Source organism: Gossypium hirsutum, chromosome A13, assembly GCF_007990345.1.
Source record: "Gossypium hirsutum isolate 1008001.06 chromosome A13, Gossypium_hirsutum_v2.1, whole genome shotgun sequence".
Classification (NCBI taxonomy): Eukaryota; Viridiplantae; Streptophyta; class Magnoliopsida; order Malvales; family Malvaceae; genus Gossypium; species Gossypium hirsutum.
The window spans coordinates 50,592,313-50,599,149 of record NC_053436.1 but is presented as its reverse complement, the minus strand read 5'-3'; positions in this window follow the sequence as shown (position 1 = coordinate 50,599,149).

Sequence of the window (6,837 nt, the reverse complement as noted above, 5' to 3'; positions counted from 1 at the left end):
ACACCACGTTTATACTACATAATTTAAAAGCTTCCGCAATTAACAATGTTTTGAAATGTAATAACAAATTGATATGATTTACCCTTTTTGCTAAACGACATGAGTTTTTACAATGAATAAGACAACCTAAATTTTCGTTAAGATCACCAAGAGGTTTAGCATAGAACGGGCTTTCCAACGAAACTATATCCTTTTGAAGAACACTTCAATGTGACATTGCCAGAATCGACCATAATGTCTAAGCCGGGTTTGGGGTCTTACATTTAATGGTATCAGAGTCTGGTTGTAAAACTCTATTGTGGATTTGGGTTTCTTTTAAAATTAAATTTCGAAAAAAGAACTGTTTCAAATGATTTGAAATATCTGGAAATGTTTTACAAAATATGTGGTACACTGAGTCTCCGATGCCGATCTTGTAAGTTCTCTGAAACTACTGCTTGTTTAAATTGAAACACTGAGACTATTATAGGTACTAGACTGTACTGAAATACTCTGTTTAGGGTAAACTAAAACTGTAGTGAAATTGAGATCTGTGAAAACAAAAACTCTGAATTACTGATATTGTTTTTCATAAAACATCCATTAATAAACACTGGAACTGTAAACTTATGCATAAACTGTTAATACAGATAAAGTGTAATCCGATAATGAGCACCAGAGGTACTCGTGGAAGGGGTACAAGAGGCCGCAACGGAGGCCGTGGAGGTGCTCAGGCTGGGTCTTCGGCATCGAGCCATCTGCCTAATAATGAAGCTAGAGAGGCACCGGCTTCACCTGTGACTGAGACTGGGTTACACGATCGTGCAGCTGGGGACGACGCACTATCCCAAGCTATGTTGTGAATTGTGGAAAGGGTCGCTAGGCCTAATACTGGTACTGTAGGCCGTAGGTCGGTTACGGAAAGACTCCGGTCTAATGGGGCTGAGACTTTAGGGGCATTGCTGGAGTTGCCCCTAATGTGGTTGAATATTGGATTGAGGCCACATAGAGGATCATGGATAACCTCGACTGAACCCTTGAGAAAAAACTAAAAGGTGCAGTGTCGTTTCTACGAGGTGAACCCTATTAGTGGTGGCTTACAGTGAAAGAGGGTACTCAGCCTGACAGGTTGACTTGGGAATTTTTCAAGACTGCATTCTAAGAAAAATAAGTGGGCGCTAGTTATGTGGATGCTCGAAAGAGAGAGTTTTTGAATTTCACCCGGGGGGATAAATCTGTGGCTGAATATGAGTCTGAATTTCTACAATTAAGCCGCTATGCACGTGGGATGGTGACAACTGAATATGAGCATTGTGTTCATTTTGAGGATGGCCTCGGGGATAGTTTAAGGATTCTGATAGCTCCATAGAGGGAGTGAGATTTTGCTGCTTTGGTCGATAAGGAAAAGATCTCCAAGGATATGCAGCACGCTGAGCACCAGAATTGTGAGAAGAAAAAAGGTAGGAAAAGAGGGATTCGGAGCCCTCAATGTAACACCCCCTACCCGTATCCATTGCCGGAATAGGTATGACGCATTACCGGAGTTTACTAAATATTTTCAAATAATTCTAAGTCATTTATTATTCATATTTTGAAAATAATCATAACGTCTCTCTATTGGGCCCTCGAAGCCCCAAACGTACATTAAAAATCAACCAGAATTAAATCGGGATCATAAAAAAAATTCGCAAAATCATAAATTTTATTTTCATCTAACTACTTACCATTTCAATACTTCTTATAATTAAACATGTTACCATTCAATCAATAGCTTGACACTTGTCTAAACGTCAAACAACATCATTGTTAGTATACTTGCATATATTTCATATAAATTCAACATTTATATACTTATTTTCTCGACATATTACACTTGAGTTTAATAATTGTCTTTACTTACATAATTTCCTTGTATCAACATATCAAAGATAATCATATATGTACATGTCATGAAACATATCATTCTCTTACCGTTTCTTCATAAGTATATATCAATCATTTCGTTATATCAATATTTCATGCACCATCATTTCCATATATTTTATGTATATTTATTCCGGTAAAGTTTATATCAAACTTAACATAAATTATATTCCATGTACTTATTCTTATTTTGTTTGTCTATCGTCATAATTATTTCATACAACTATTTTGTGCATATATTTCCATATGACTAGTTCTTGTAAACATTTCACACAACTATTTCATATAACCATTCGTCATCTGATACATATTACCTGAATATCAATTGTTTAATAAATGTCATCGTGTCTCCCATCAACGGTCTTATTTATCTTTGACATGATGCCATAGTGTCTTTCAACTATGGTCTTACTCATTTTCTGTCATGTTGCCATGGTATCTTTCAACCATGGTCTTATTTATTTCATGTCACGCTGCCATGGTATCTTTCAACCATGGTCTTACACATTTCATATCAGGTTGCCATGGTATCTTTCAACCATGGTCTTACACATTTCACATCAAGTTGCCATGGTATCTTTCAACCATGGTCTTACACATTTCATATCAGAGAGCACACTCCTGCGAACCTCATCCTTACAGTGGGATTACCAGTCCAGGCTAAATCCCCTGCAACGATAATTACTCTAATGAGCTTGAATCTGAATTACCAGTCCAGGCTAAATTCAGACCCTAATTTAGATTACCCGTCCAGGCTAAATCCATTTACATGTATTCTTCGGGAGGGCTATATCAGGATAGGATCACCCGTCCGGGCTAGATCCTTTTTACCGTCAATTCCTTTTCAGAGATCCATCGAAATTTCCTTTTATTCAACCAGGATTTCTTCCCATTTTTATCAAATATATCAATGTTCCATCAATTTTCATACAATGAAAATTCAAATTATTTTCACATCAATAACATACATTTCAAGCATTTAAGAATATAATTCAAGTTACACGAACTTACCTCATTGCTTGTTTGTGTTTATAATTTCATTAATCTGATATCTTTTCTTTTCTACAATCAAGTCTCATATTTGAGTCGTTCGAATCTTTATAAATAAATTTGATCATCATTATCATTCATTTCATATTCTAATGCATTTAATTAATGTTCTAGGCAAAATTACCATTTTGCCCCTAAACTTTTAATTAATGACGATTTCATCCTTAGGGTTAGGGAAAATAAAATTCTTGCAATTTAATCCTTATTTCCAGCTATTATTCTCATATGTATTGATAACAGTTCATGAATTCTATAAAATATCAGAAATTTCCACAATTTCAACACTTTTGAATTTAATCCCTAAAACATGTTTTCCCCCGATCTTGAACTAAATTAATAATTTCATTCAATTTTGTAATTTAAATAATAAAATAATCCATTTCATGCAATTTGGTCATTTCTGACATTTTTACAAAATTGCCCATAAGGTTTTACTTTTATTCGATTTAGTCCCTGAGCCTAAAATATAAAAATTAGCTATGCTAGATGAATATTCATACATATTTTTCCTCCTCCTCCTCTCCATCCCACATCCTTAATGTAGATAACACACTTGTAAGTAACATTATCCATAATTTTTATTATTTACTTTTATGAAAATTCAAGTTGTCTATCTGCGTCATAGTCACTAAATTATTTATATCTTGAGCTATAGAACTCAAAATTAAGATCCTCTAATTTTTACTGAAACTAAACTCATATATCTTCTTACAATAAAATTTTAAGAATTTTTGGTTTAGCCAATAAGTACAGTTTATGCTTTAAAGTTACCCCTATTCTGCTGTGTGATAGTTCTGGCCCTTCTTCACTAAAAATTAATTATCTCCTCGTACAGAATTCGAATGATGTTCATGTTTGTTTCTATTGAAAATAAACTCATTAAGGATTCTAAAAATATAAATTTAAGCCCATAATTATTTCTATCCAATTTTTTATGATTTTACAAAGTCAGTAATAACAAACTTAAAAACATATTGAAATCTTGATATACTTACCTTGTTCTATTACGCTAATCTTTAACTTGATTTTCTCTCTCCTCCGGCTTCTATTTCTTGAATCCAACTTGATATTCTGACTCGCCATGGTCTCCTTAACATTTTTCTCTCTTAGTAGCTATGGAAATTCTTTTGATTTCTAGGTGAAAATGGTGAATTTTTGGTGGAAGGACCAAATTGTAAAGAAAACAAAATTTCTTTCTTTTCCTTCTCTTCTAACGTTGGTTGCATGGGAAAGGAAATGTGATGTTAATTCTTCATCTTTCCTTCCTTTTATACTAAATAAATAATAATATAATAATAAACATCTCATAAAAATATTAATAAAATAATATTTATCTAATTAATTAATTTCAAATATCATAAACGTAATCATTACATTCTAGAATTCTCTCTCTTACTAATTGACCATTTTGCCCTTTATGATCTTTTAGAATTCTATCCTTGAGTCATCACTTAATTTGGTAAAATTGCGATTTAGTCCCTCATAATTTTTCACCTATTCAATTTGGTCTTAATTCATCAATTTTTCTTGGTTTCTAGATCATTCCACCCTTAAAATATTTGCACCATTAGTCCTTTAACTTTTTTATATTTACACTTTAACCCCTTAAATTTTGAGTATTTACTCTTGTGCAACAAGACTTTTCTCATCTTTGAAATTTAGTCCTTTCTTGAATTAATATATCATAATATACTTCCCAATATTGACATAACTCAAAAATTCCCTTTTTGTCACTTTATTTCCTTATTTTACTATATCACGGATAATATTTTAATGTAAAAATTTTCGGGGTATTACACTCAAGTTCATTTCAGAGGCCTAAGAAAAAGGCCAGATTTGATGGGCCAATCAGAGTTGGGCCCCCTATTGCTGCTTCTAGACCGTAGCCCTGTGTGGATTGTGGGAGATGCCATCAGGGTGAATGCTAGAAAAGGATTGGGGCATGCTTGAGGTGAGAATCTATAAAGCACTGTATCAGAGATTATCCACGACGCTCGATCAGATGCAAGCTACTGGTATGGATACTATTCAGCCACCAAGAGGTGTTCAGCAGCCACCGGGAGGTCGTGGTTAGGCCAGAGGTGGAAATGGTATGAGAAGTGGTCGTGGAGCACCAGGCAGAGGTGCTGGTCATACTGAGGCGAGGCAGCCAGTATTGGTTTATGCTGCACATCGTCGAGAGGAAGAAGACACCCTAGATGTTATTACGTGTAAGTTCTCTATCCATAATGTACCTTATATTGCATTGATTGATGTTGGGTCTATGCATTCTTATATATCATGTATTGTGTTTGAGACTTTAGGTATAATGGTTAAGAACATTGCGAGTTAGGTTATGGTGTTCAGTTCATTAGGGTAGTCTATAAGGGTGAATAAACTATTTAAGGATGTACCTTTGGAGGTCCAAGGAATGATCTTTTTGGCAGATTTAATGGAACTCCCTTTTGGGGAATTTGACTTAATACTAGGAATGGACTGGCTGGTTAAGCACCAAGTGAAGTTGGATTGTGCTGCTAAACGGGTGGTACTGAAAACTGTGAAGGGCGATGAGGTAGTGGTAGTCGGGGAACATCGAAATTATTTGTCAAATGTGATTTTTGCACTTAGGGCTGAAAAATTGGTTCGTAAAGGTTGTGAGGCGTATCTAGCCTATGTCAGTGTTCCTGATTTTGATGTTTTGTCTGTTAAAGATATCATAACAGTTAAGGAATTTTTGGATGTCTTTCCTGATGAGCTACTGGGGTTACCTCCAAACCGTGAAGTTGAGTTTGGGATTGAGCTCCTTCCTGGTACAGCTCCGGTGTCCATTGCCCCTTACTGAATGGCGCCGAAGGAGCTTGTGGAGCTTAAAGCTCAAATTCAAGAGTTACTGGATCGAGGATTCATTCGACCTAGTGTGTCTCCATGGGGAGCACCGGTCTTATTTGTGAAAAAGAAGGGTGGAACCATTCATATGTGCATCGATTATCGGTAACTGAATAAATTGACCATTAAGAATAAGTAACCCCTATCGAGGATAGACGATCTATTTGACCAGTTCCGAGGAGCTTCGGTCTTCTCTAAGATTGATCTCTGATCAGGGTACCATCAACTGAGGGTCAAGGAGACTGATGTTTACAAGACAGCATTCAGGACTCGTTATGGTCATTACGAGTTCCTAAAGTTGTCGTTTGGTTTGACGAATTCACCAAGGCTTTTATGGATTTGATGAACTGGGTGTTCCTGCCCTATCTGGATCGGTTTGTAGTGGTGTTTATAGATGATATTCTGGTGCATTCAGGAACTGAAGATGAACATGATGCACATCTCCGAGTTGTTCTACAAATTATGAGGGAGAAAAAACTGTATGCTAAATTCAGCAAGTGTGAATTCTAGTTACAAGAGGTAACTTTTCTGGGTCATGTGGTGTCCGCTGAGGGGATTAGGGTTGATCCTTGAAAAATTGAATTTGTTCTGGATTAGAAGTAGCCTAAGTCGGTATCTGAGATTTGAAGTTTTCTGGGTCCGGTAAGGTATTATAGATGTTCTGTGGAGGGGTTTTCGTTGATTGCTACACCTCTGACTAAATTGTTGCGTAAGGGTGTACCGTTTAACTAGACTGATAAGCAACAAGAAAGTTTTAAGAAACTTAAAAAGGTTCTAACTGAGGCCCCTGTTTTAATACAGCCAGAGTCTGGGAAAGAATTCATTGTCTGTAGCGATGCATGACATGTCGGTTTAAGATGTGTGTGGATGCAAGAGGGCAAGGTGGTGGCATACGCATCTTGTCAGCTTAAGACTCATGAGGCAAATTATCTGACGCATGATTTGGAATTGGCCGTAGTGGTATTCGCACTAAAAATTTGGAGGCATTACCTGTACGATGAGAAGTGTATAATTTACACA